This window comes from Rhinoraja longicauda, chromosome 36 (genome assembly GCF_053455715.1).
Source record: "Rhinoraja longicauda isolate Sanriku21f chromosome 36, sRhiLon1.1, whole genome shotgun sequence".
NCBI lineage: Eukaryota > Metazoa > Chordata > Chondrichthyes > Rajiformes > Arhynchobatidae > Rhinoraja > Rhinoraja longicauda.
In genome coordinates, this window is record NC_135988.1 from 17,278,058 (window position 1) to 17,290,174 (window position 12,117).

Here is a 12,117-nt window from a genome sequence, read left to right on the forward strand (position 1 = left end):
GGTGTGGGTGGGGGTGTGTGGAAGGGGGTGTGTGGGTATGTGGGGTGTGGGAGTGAGTGTGGGTTGGGAGGGAGTGGGGGGGTGGGTGGGTGTGGGATGAGGGTGGGGTGGGGGGGTGTGTAGGGTGTGTGTGTGTGTGGGGGGGTGTGGGTTGGAGGGGTGGGGAGATGAGGGGGGTGGGGGAGATGAGGGGGGGTGCGTGTGTGTGGGGGGTTGTGTGGGTGTGTGTGTGTGTGGGTGGAGGGGTGTGTGTGTGTGGTGTGGGAGTGTGGGTTGGGGGGGTGTGGGGGTGGGGGGTTGTGTGGGTGGAGGGGTGGGGGAGATGAGGGGGGGTGGGGGAGATGAGGGGGGGTGGGTGTGTGTGGGGGGTTGTGTGGGTGGGGGGGTGTGGGGATGAGGGTGTGGGGTGTGTAGGGGTGTGTGTGGTTGGGGGGGTGGGGGAGATGGGGGGGGTGGGGGAGATGAGGGGGGGTGGGTGTGTGTGGGGGGGTTTGGGGGGGTGTGGGTGGGTGTGTGTGTGTGGGGGGTGGGAGTGCGTGTGGTGTGGAGTGTGGGTTGGGGGGGGTGTGGGGGTTGTGTGGGGGGGTGGGGGAGATGAGGGGGGGTGGGTGTGTGTGGGGGGGGTTTGGGGGGGTGTGTGTGGTGTGGGAGTGTGGGTTGGGGGGGTGTGGGGTTGTGTGGGTGGAGGGGTGGGGGAGATGAGGGGGGGTGGGGGTGTGTGGGGGGTTGTGTGGGTGGGGGGGTGTGGGGATGAGGGTGTGGGGTGTGTAGGGGTGTGTGTGGGTTGGGGGGGTGGGGGAAATGAGGGGGGGTGGGAGTGTGTATGGGTTGGAGGGGGGTGGGGGAGGTAAGGGGGGGTGGGTGTGTGTGGGGGAGGTGAGGGGGGGTGGGTGTGTGTGGGTGGGTGTGTGTGGGTTGGGGGGGTGGGGGAGATGAGGGGGGGTGGGTGTGTGTGGTGGGGGGGGGGTGTGTATGGGTTGGGGGGGGGTGGGGGAGGTAAGGGGGGGGTGGGTGTGTGTGGGGGGGGGGTGGGTGTGTGTATGGGTTGGGGGGGTGTGGGGGGGTGGGTGTGTGTGGGGGGGGGTGGGTGTGTGTATGGGTTGGGGGGGGTGTGGGGGGGTGGGTGTGTGTGGGGGGGGGGGTGGGTGTGTGTATGGGTTGGGGGGGGGTGTGGGGGGGTGGGTGTGTGTGGGGGGGTTTGGGGGTGGGTGTGTGTGGGGGGGGTGGGTGTGTGTATGGGTTGGGGGGGGGTGTGGGGGGGTGGGTGTGTGTGGGGGGGTTTGGGGGTGGGTGTGTGTGGGGGGGGTGGGTGTGTGTGGGGGGGGTGGGTGTGTGTGGGGGGGGTGGGTGTGTGTGGGGGGGGTGGGGGGGTGGGTGTGTGTGGGGGGGGTGGGTGTGTGTGGGGGGGTTTGGGGGTGGGTGTGTGTGGGGGGGGTGGGTGTGTGTGGGGGGGTTTGGGGGTGGGTGTGTGTGGGGGGGGTGGGTGTGTGTATGGGTTGGGGGGGGGTGTGGGGGGGTGGGTGTGTGTGGTGGGGGGGGTGTGGGGGGGTGGGTGTGTGTGGGGGGGGTGTGGGGGGGTGGGTGTGTGTGGGGGGGTTTGGGTGTGTGTGTGTGTGGGGGGGGGGTGTGGGGGGGTGGGTGTGTGTGGGGGGGTGTGGGGGGGTGGGTGTGTGTGGGGGGGTTTGGGGGTGGGTGTGTGTGGGGGGGTTTGGGGGTGGGTGTGTGTGGGGGGGGTGGGTGTGTGTGGGGGGGTGGGTGTGTGTGGGGGGGGGTGGGTGTGTGTGGGGGGGGTGGGTGTGTGTGGGGGGGGTGGGTGTGTGTGGGGGGGGGGGTATGTGTGTGGGGGGGGGGGGGTGTGTGTGGGGGGGGTGGGTGTGGGGGGGGTGGGTGTGTGTGGGGGGGGGGGGTGTGGGGGGGTGGGTGTGTGTGGGGGGGTTTGGGGGTGGATGTGTGTGGGGGGGGTGGGTGTGTGTGGGGGGGGTGGGTGTGTGTGGGGGGGGGGGTGTGTGTGGGGGGGGTGGGTGTGTGTGGGGGGGGTGGGTGTGTGTGGGGGGGTGGGTGTGTGTGGGGGGGGTGGGTGTGTGGGGGGGTTTGGGGGTGGGTGTGTGTGGGGGGGGTGGGTGTGTGTGGGGGGGTGGGTGTGTGTGGGGGGGTGGGTGTGTGTGGGGGGGGTGGGTGTGTGGGGGGGTTTGGGGGTGGGTGTGTGTGGGGGGGGTGGGTGTGTGTGGGGGGGGTGGGTGTGTGTGGGGGGGTGGGTGTGTGTGGGGGGGGGTGGGTGTGTGGGGGGGTTTGGGGGTGGGTGTGTGTGGGGGGGGTGGGTGTGTGTGGGGGGGGTGGGTGTGTGTGGGGGGGGTGGGTGTGTGTGGGGGGGGTGGGTGTGTGTGGGGGGGGTGGGTGTGTGTGGGGGGGGTGGGTGTGTGTGGGGGGGGTGGGTGTGTGTGGGGGGGGTGGGTGTGTGTGGGGGGGGTGGGTGTGTGTGGGGGGGGTGGGGGGGTGTGGGGGGGGTGGGGGGGTGTGGGGGGGGTGGGGGGGGTGGGGGTGGGGGGGGTGGGTGTGTGTGGGGGGGTGGGTGTGTGTGGGGGGGTGGGTGTGTGTGGGGGGGGTGGGTGTGTGTGGGGGGGGTGGGTGTGTGTGGGGGGGGTGGGTGTGTGTGGGGGGGGGGGTGGGTGTGTGTGGGGGGGGGGGGTGGGTGTGTGTGGGGGGGGTGGGTGTGTGGGGGGGTTTGGGGGTGGGTGTGTGTGGGGGGGTGGGTGTGTGTGGGGGGGTGGGTGTGTGTGTGGGGGGGTGGGTGTGTGTGGGGGGGTGGGTGTGTGTGGGGGGGGGTGGGTGTGTGTGGGGGGGTGGGTGTGTGTGGGGGGGGGTGGGTGTGTGTGGGGGGGGGGGGGTGGGTGTGTGTGGGTGTGTGTGGGGGGGTGGGTGTGTGTGGGTGTGTGTGTGGGGGGGGTGGGTGTGTGTGGGGGGGTGGGTGTGTGTGGGGGGGGGTGTGTGTGGGGGGGGTGGGTGTGTGTGGGGGGGTGGGTGTGTGTGGGGGGGGTGGGTGTGTGTGGGGGGGGGTGGGTGTGTGTGGGTGTGTGTGGGGGGGTGGGTGTGTGTGGGTGTGTGTGTGGGGGGGTGGGTGTGTGTGGGGGGGTGGGTGTGTGTGGGTGTGTGTGTGGGGGGGTGGGTGTGTGTGGGTGTGTGTGGGGGGGGTGGGTGTGTGTGGGGGGGTGGGTGTGTGTGGGGGGGGGTGGGTGTGTGTGGGGGGGGGGGTGGGTGTGTGTGGGTGTGTGTGGGGGGGTGGGTGTGTGTGGGGGGGTGGGTGTGTGTGGGGGGGTGGGTGTGTGTGGGGGGGGGGGTGTGTGTGGGGGGGTGGGTGTGTGAGGGGGGGTGGGTGTGTGTGGGGGGGGTGGGTGTGTGTGGGGGGGTGGGTGTGTGTGGGGGGGTGGGTGTGTGTGGGGGGGGGGGGGGTGTGTGTGGGGGGGGGGGTGTGTGGGGGGGTGGGTGTGTGTGGGGGGGTGGGTGTGTGTGGGGGGGTGGGTGTGTGTGGGGGGGGATGTGTGTGGGGGGGTGGGTGTGTGTGGGGGGGTGGGTGTGTGTGGGGGGGTGGGTGTGTGTGGGGGGGTGGGTGTGTGTGGGGGGGGGGTGTGTGTGGGGGGGGGTGTGTGTGGGGGGGTGGGTGTGTGTGGGGGGGTGGGTGTGTGTGGGGGGGTGGGTGTGTGTGGGGGGGGTGGGTGTGTGTGGGGGGGGGGGGTGGGTGTGTGTGGGTGTGTGTGGGGGGGTGGGTGTGTGTGGGTGTGTGTGTGGGGGGGGTGGGTGTGTGTGGGGGGGTGGGTGTGTGTGGGGGGGGGTGTGTGTGGGGGGGTGGGTGTGTGTGGGGGGGTGGGTGTGTGTGGGGGGGGTGGGGTGTGTGTGGGGGGGGGGGTGGGTGTGTGTGGGTGTGTGTGGGGGGGTGGGTGTGTGTGGGTGTGTGTGTGGGGGGGTGGGTGTGTGTGGGGGGGTGGGTGTGTGTGGGTGTGTGTGTGGGGGGGTGGGTGTGTGTGGGTGTGTGTGGGGGGGGTGGGTGTGTGTGGGGGGGTGGGTGTGTGTGGGGGGGGTGGGTGTGTGTGGGGGGGGGGGGTGGGTGTGTGTGGGTGTGTGTGGGGGGGGTGGGTGTGTGTGGGGGGGTGGGTGTGTGTGGGGGGGTGGGTGTGTGTGGGGGGGGTGGGTGTGTGTGGGGGGGTGTGTGTGGGGGGGTGGGTGTGTGTGGGGGGGGGGGGTGTGTGTGGGGGGGGTGGGTGTGTGTGGGGGGGTGAGTGTGTGTGGGGGGGTGGGTGTGTGTGGGGGGGTGGGTGTGTGTGGGGGGGGGGGTGTGTGTGGGGGGGTGGGTGTGTGTGGGGGGGTGGGTGTGTGTGTGGGGGGGTGGGTGTGTGTGGGGGGTGGGTGTGTGTGGGGGGGGTGGGTGTGTGTGGGGGGGTGGGTGTGTGTGGGGGGGGTGGGTGTGTGTGGGGGGGGGTGGGTGTGTGTGGGTGTGTGTGGGGGGGTGGGTGTGTGTGGGTGTGTGTGTGGGGGGGGTGGGTGTGTGTGGGGGGGGTGGGTGTGTGTGGGGGGGGGGGTGTGTGTGGGGGGGTGGTGTGTGTGGGGGGGTGGGTGTGTGTGGGGGGGTGGGTGTGTGTGGGGGGGTGGGTGTGTGTGGGGGGGGTGGGTGTGTGTGGGGGGGTGGGTGTGTGTGGGGGGGGTGGGTGTGTGTGGGGGGGGGGGGTGGGTGTGTGTGGGGTGTGTGTGGGGGGGTGGGTGTGTGTGGGGGGGTGGGTGTGTGTGGGTGTGTGTGTGGGGGGGTGGGTGTGTGTGGGTGGTGTGTGTGGGGGGGGTGGGTGTGTGTGGGGGGGTGGGTGTGTGTGGGGGGGGTGGGTGTGTGTGGGGGGGGGTGTGTGTGTGTGGGTGTGTGTGGGGGGGGTGGGTGTGTGTGGGGGGGTGGGTGTGTGTGGGGGGGTGGGTGTGTGTGGGGGGGGTGGGTGTGTGTGGGGGGGTGTGTGTGGGGGGGTGGGTGTGTGTGGGGGGGGGGGGTGTGTGGGGGGGTGGGTGTGTGTGGGGGGGTGGGTGTGTGTGGGGGGGTGGGTGTGTGTGGGGGGGTGGGTGTGTGTGGGGGGGTGGGTGTGTGTGGGGGGGGTGGGTGTGTGTGGGGGGGGTGGGTGTGTGTGGGGGGGGGTGTGTGTGGGGGGGGGGTGGGTGTGTGTGGGGGGGTGGGTGTGTGTGGGGGGGTGGGTGTGTGGGGGGGGGTGGGTGTGTGTGGGGGGGGGTGTGTGTGGGGGGGTGGGTGTGTGTGGGGGGGTGGGGTGTGTGTGGGGGGGTGGTGTGTGTGGGGGGGGGGGGGTGGGTGTGGGGGGGGGGTGGGTGTGTGTGGGGGGGGGGGTGTGTGTGTGGGGGGGTGGGTGTGTGTGGGGGGGTGTGTGTGGGGGGGGTGGGTGTGTGTGGGGGGGGGGGTGTGTGTGGGGGGGTGGGTGTGTGTGGGGGGGGTGGGTGTGTGTGGGGGGGGGGGTGTGTGGGGGGGGTGTGTGTGGGGGGGGGTGTGTGTGGGGGGGTGGGTGTGTGTGGGGGGGTGGGTGTGTGTGGGGGGGGGGGGTGTGTGTGGGGGGGGTGGGTGTGTGTGGGGGGGGGGTGTGTGTGTGGGGGGGGGGGTGTGTGTGGGGGGGGGGTGGGTGTGTGTGGGGGGGGTGGGTGTGTGTGGGGGGGTGGGTGTGTGTGGGGGGGGTGGGTGTGGTGTGGGGGGGGGGTGTGTGTGTGGGGGGGGGGTGTGTGTGTGGGGGGGGTGGGGTGTGTGTGGGGGGGGGGTGTGTGTGGGGGGGGGGGGTGTGTGTGGGGGGGTGGGTGTGTGTGGGGGGGTGGGTGTGTGTGGGGGGGTGGGTGTGTGTGGGGGGGGGGGGGTGTGTGTGGGGGGGGGGTGTGTGTGTGGGGGGGTGGGTGTGTGTGGGGGGGGGGTGTGTGTGTGGGGGGGTGGGTGTGTGTGGGGGGGGGGGGTGTGTGTGGGGGGGGGGTGTGTGTGGGGGGGGTGGGTGTGTGTGGGTGTGTGGGGTGTGTGTGGGGGGGTGGGTGTGTGTGGGGGGGGTGGGTGTGTGTGGGGGGGGGGGGTGTGTGGGGGGGGGGGGGTGTGTGTGTGGGGGGGTGGGTGTGTGTGGGGGGGGGTGTGGTGTGTGGGGGGGGGGGTGTGTGTGGGGGGGTGGGTGTGTGTGGGGGGGGGGTGTGTGTGTGGGGGGGGGGGGGGGTGTGGGGGGGGGTGGGTGTGTGTGGGGGGGGGGGGTGTGTGTGGGGGGGGGGGGGTGTGGGGGGGGGGGTGTGTGGGGGGGGGGTGTGTGGGGGGGGGGTGTGTGGGGGGGGGGGGTGTGTGGGGGGGGGGGGTGTGGGGGGGGGGGGTGGGGGGGGGGGGGTGTGTGGGGGGGGGGTGTGTGGGGGGGGGGTGTGTGGGGGGGGGGGGTGTGGGGGGGGGGGGTGTGTGGGGGGGGGGGGGTGTGTGGGGGGGGGGGGGGTGTGGGGGGGGGGGTGTGGGGGGGGGGGGGTGTGGGGGGGGGGGGTGTGGGGGGGGGGGGGTGTGTGGGGGGGGGTGTGTGTGTGGGGGGGGTGTGTGTGGGGGGGTGGGTGTGTGGTGGGTGTGTGGGTGTGTGTGGGGGGGGGGGGGTGTGTGTGGGGGGGGTGGGGTGTGTGTGGGGGGGTGGGTGTGTGTGGGGTGTGTGGGTGTGTGTGGGGGGGGGGGTGTGTGTGGGTGTGTGGGTGTGTGTGGGGGGGGGGGGTGTGTGTGGGGGGGTGGGTGTGTGTGGGTGTGTGGGTGTGTGTGGGGGGGGGGGTGTGTGTGGGGGGGGGGGGGTGTGGGGTGTGTGGGGGGGGGGGGGTGTGTGGGGGGGGGGGGTGTGTGGGTGTGTGGGGGGGGGGTGTGTGTGGGGGGGGGGGGTGTGTGGGGTGTGTGGGGGGGGGGGGGTGTGTGGGGGGGGGTGTGTGTGGGGGGGTGTGTGGGTGTGTGGGGGGGGGGTGTGTGTGGGGGGGGGGGTGTGTGGGTGTGTGGGGGGGGGGGGTGTGTGGGGGGGGGTGTGTGTGGGGGGGTGTGTGGGTGTGTGGGGGGGGGGTGTGTGGGGGGGGGGTGTGTGGGGGGGGGTGTGTGGGGGGGGGGTGTGTGTGGGGGGGGTGTGTGTGTGGGGGGGGGTGTGTGTGGGGGTGGGTGTGTGTGGGGGGGGGTGTGTGTGGGGGGGGGTGTGTGTGGGGGGGGGTGGGTGTGTGTGGGGGGGGGTGGTGTGTGTGGGGGGGGGTGGGTGTGTGTGGGGGGGGGGGCTGTCCCGGTGCGGGTGCCCGTGCGCGCTCCCGCCTACCTTGTTGATCCGCCGGTGCGCCATCCCCGCGGCCGCGCGCCTCAGACTCGCGCCGCTCCCGCCGCCGTTGACGTCACGCGGGGCGCGCACCCGCGCCGTCACAATGCAGGTCAAGGTGGGACCAATGCACGGCATGCAACGGTGCACAGGGGAATGGACGCCATGCAGCTGCACAGGGGCAATGCAGGGCATGCAACGGTACACGGGGAATGCGCTGCATGCAACGCTGCACGGGGCCAATGCACGGCATACAACTACGCATGGGACAATGCACGGCATGCAACGGTGCACGGGGCAATGCATGTAATGCCATGGGGCGATGCATGTGTTGCAGCTGTGGCCCGTGGTGATGCATGGCATGCAACTGTGCCCATGGGGCTCAATGCATGGGTTGCGACTGCGCCCAGGGACATTGTATGACATGCAACAGTGCACAGGGGGAATGCACGGTGTTCAGGACATGCGACATTGCCCAGCGGACTGTGCCCATGGGCAATGCATGGCATGCAATGATGCACAGCGTCAATGCATGGTGCATTAGTGCAAAGGATCTGTGTGTGACATGCAGCAGTCCACATGAGTAGTAAAACAGCGTAACGTGTGTTGTAGGGGGTGTTGAGTACGTGGTGCCCGTTAGTGCACGGCGGGAGGGGTTGATACTCAACAGTGGGGGGTGGAGTGCAGAGACAGAACTGAAGTACCGCCAGTGTGAGGTGGGAAGGAACCGCAGATGCTGGTTTACACCTTAGACAGACACAAAATGCTGGAGCAACTCAGCGGGTCAGGCAGCATCTCTGGAGAGAAGGAATGGGCGACGTTTCGGGTCGAGACCCTTCTTCAGAATTATCTGAATACTGTCAGATTAGGAAAAGGGGAAGTGCAATGAGACCTGGGTGTGCTTGTACATCAGTCACTGAAAGTAAGCATGCAGATACAGCAGGCAGCGAAAGTAAGCATGCAGGTACAGCAGGCAGTGAAAGTAAGCATGCAGGTAGAGCAGGCAGTGAAAGTAAGCATGCAGGTAGAGCAGGCAATGAAAGTAAGCATGCAGGTACAGCAGGCAGTGAAAGTAAGCATGCAGGTACAGCAGGCAGTGAAAGTAAGCATGCAGATACAGCAGGCAGCGAAAGTAAGCATGCAGGTACATCAGTCACTAAAAGTAAGCATGCAGGTAGAGCAGGCAGTGAAAGTAAGCATGCAGGTAGAGCAGGCAATGAAAGTAAGCATGCAGGTACAGCAGGCAGTGAAAGTAAGCATGCAGGTACAGCAGGCAGTGAAGAAATGGCATGTTGGCCTTTTCTTATCAAAAAAATAACCCTCCCCTTGCAGTTTTAATTCTACTCTCTCTGGGCCTTTTTGTTTTTGTGCAGGTAAAAACGTTTTGAAGCAACTTTTAGACACGGGGGGATTGGAAACCCTAAAGAAGTGGTTTGATGCTAATAAATTGTCAGTAAATCTAAGTAAAACAAAATTTATTGTGTTTGGAAATTGTAAAATAAGTTCTGAGGTAACACTCATGATTAATGATGTAGAAATTGAAAGAGTATGGAAATAAATTACTGGGAGTGATAATAGATCATAAACTGTTGGAAACCTCACATAAAACATATCAAATCAAAACTGTCTGAATCCATTGCAATATTGCACAAAACTAAGGACATCTTGGATCAAAATTCACTATTTTCTTTATATTGCTCACTTATTGTTCTGTACGTTACAGACTGTGTGGAAGTATGCAGAAACACCTACAAAACTAGCACTAATTCAATCTTTATATTGCAAAAAAGAGCCGTAAGAATTGTCAATAAGGCTGGTTATAATGACCCAACCAACCCATTACTTATGGAACCATATGCCTTAAAATTTATGGACCTGGTAGACTTTAATACTCTACAAATAATGTTTAGAGCAAAAGAAAGAAGACTTCCTGACTGTATCCACAGTTTGTTTTCAGTGAGGGGGAGCAGGTATCTACTCAGGGCAAATTATATGTTTGAAAAAAAGAGGCTAAGGGCAAATGTGAAAAATAGATGTGTGACTGTTAAAGGGGTCAATTTATGGACTAGTTGCAACAAGGAATTAAAAGTGTGTAGTAATATGTGTAAATTCAAGAAAATGTTCAAAAATATTATATTTGAAAGATACAAAACATGTGGAAGGTATTTATTCACAAAATGCTGGAGTAACTCAGCAGGTCAGGCAGCATCTCGGGAGAGAAGGAATGGGTGACGTTTCGGGTCGAGACCCTTCTTCAGACTGATGTCGGGGGTGGGACAAAGGAAGGATATAGGTGGAGACAGGAAGATAGAGGGAGATCTGGGAAGGAGGAGGGGAAGGGAGGGACAGAGGAGCTATCTGAAGAGTAGGAGAGCAGGAGAAATCACAGAGGGGGAGCAGCGAGAGAGCATGTTACTGAACTCTCGTCGAAGAGAGGAGGAGAACTTCTTCAAAGTGGACATACCTCGAAGAGAAATCGCAGTGGAGCAACCAGTAGTATAAGAAAATAACTGCAGATGCTGGTACAAATCGATTTATTCACAAAATGCTGGAGTAACTCAGCAGGTCAGGCAGCATCTCGGGAGAGAAGGAATGGGTGACGTTTCGGGTCGAGACCCTTCTTCAGACTGATGTCGGGGGTGGGACAAAGGAAGGATATAGGTGGAGACAGGAAGATAGAGGGAGATCTGGGATTAGCATTTTGTGAATAAATACCTTTGATTTGTACCAGCATCTGCAGTTAGCTTCTTATACAAAACATGTGCCCAGCACTGACAAATGACTGACATGACAGAAATGATGTTTCTTGGTTATATTTGTGTTTCTTTCTATGTTTTGTGTATCTGCTTCTGACTTATGATGTTGTGTATTTTTTATTATATGATGTTTTATATGCTTTGTTTCACTGCTATTTTGGCTCGTTAGGGTAATGCTTTGTTAAGTATTAAGGGTAAGCACAATATGCTTTGGCTTCTGCCTACACCTTTTTTTCCGGTCAGAGAATATCATATCATATCATATCATATATATATACAGCCGGAAACAGGCCTTTTCGGCCCTCCAAGTCCGTGCCGCCCAGCGATCCCCGCACATTAACACTATCCTACACCCACTAGGGACAATTTTTACATTTACCCAGCCAATTAACCTACATACCTGTGTGATGGTATTGTTTTATCTTTGATATAATGATTTCGTACTATATAACTTTCATAATTGTGTGGTCAATCTGTTGTATTGTATTGACCGGATTTTTTTTAAATAAATAAATAAATAATGATATAAATTTCCATGTTCCTGTACATCAGCCATTAGTACTTTCAGTTTAGTTCAGAGATTCATCATGGAAACAGGCCCTTCAGCCCACCGAGTCCATGCCGACCGGCGATTCCCCTATCCTACACACACTAGGGACAATTTTACTGAAGCCAATTAACCTGCACATCTGAGTTTGGGAAGAATTAATGAATGCTTTATTGTCACATGTGACAAGTTACAGTGAAATTCTTGGCTTGCACACCTTGCCAAGGTATGCAAACAGTCGCCACGCAAAGGGCGCTGACAAGGAACCGGAGCACCCGGGGAAAACCCACGGGGTCACAGGAAGAACGTATAAACTCCATACAGATGGCACCTGTAATCAGAATCAAACGCAGGTCTCTGGCACTGCGAGGCTGCAACTCTACCGCTGTGACACTGTGCTGCCCAAAAGCTGCCCGAGGCTTGTGTACACTGGAATTTAGAAGGATGAGAGGAGATCTTATCGAAACGTATAAGATTATTAAAGGGTTGGACACGTTAGAGGCAGGAAACATGTTCCCAATGTTGGGGGAGTCCAGAACAGGGGGCCACAGTTTAAGAATAAGGGGTAGGCCATTTAGAACTGAGATGAGGAAAAACCTTTTCAGTCAGAGAGTTGTGAATCTGTGGAATTCTCTGCCTCAGAAGGCAGTGGAGGCCAATTCTCTGAATGCATTCAAGGGAGAGCTGGATAGAGCTCTTAAGGATAGCGGAGTCAGGGGGTATGGGGAGAAGGCAGGAACGGGGTACTGATTGAGAATGATCAGCCATGATCACATTGAATGGCGGTGCTGGCTCGAAGGGCCGAATGGCCTCCTCCTGCACCTATTGTCTATTGTCTTGACTTCTGCACTCCCTTTTCCCATTCGTATCTCACCCCTCCGAATGCAAACCGCTCCGCTTACTCAGCTTTTTAAAAAAAAGCATAAGTACTGCCAGACCCGCTGAGTTATTCTTGCACATTGTGTCGATTCAGATTCAGGTAGATACAAGACCAAGTGGACCCATTGGGCCCAAACCACTTCTGCATTGGTGCAGCACCCTCTCTTCCCCCTCCCTGCCCCCCTCCATCCCCCTCAACCTCCCTTATCCTCACTCCTCCCTCCCTCTTCTTCTACAGATGCACCCTAGAAAGGAGATAGATTTAAACTTTAAAATGTGAATAACTTAAAAAATATAACACCGATTTCAATGAAACTTCTTCCATTAGCACCAAAGGGACGACGGTGAGTAAGGTGGGCCTAAAATTGTCACGCTGTCGTGTACCGTTTTGGCTGCAGTTCAGGAACAAACAAACAAACAAATGAGAATTTTAATATATAGATGGAGTCCGCACATCAGGTCAGGCAGCATCTGTGCAGAGAGGAGATGATTCATAGTTTGGATGCACCCACCCACCCCCACATCAGCTGGGAGAGTCGAGGCCCTTGGTGCTGGAGGAAGAGGCCTTGTAACCCATTCCTCTCTGGGGCCAACTCTCCATCCCTTGATACTAATATGAATTTCCCCT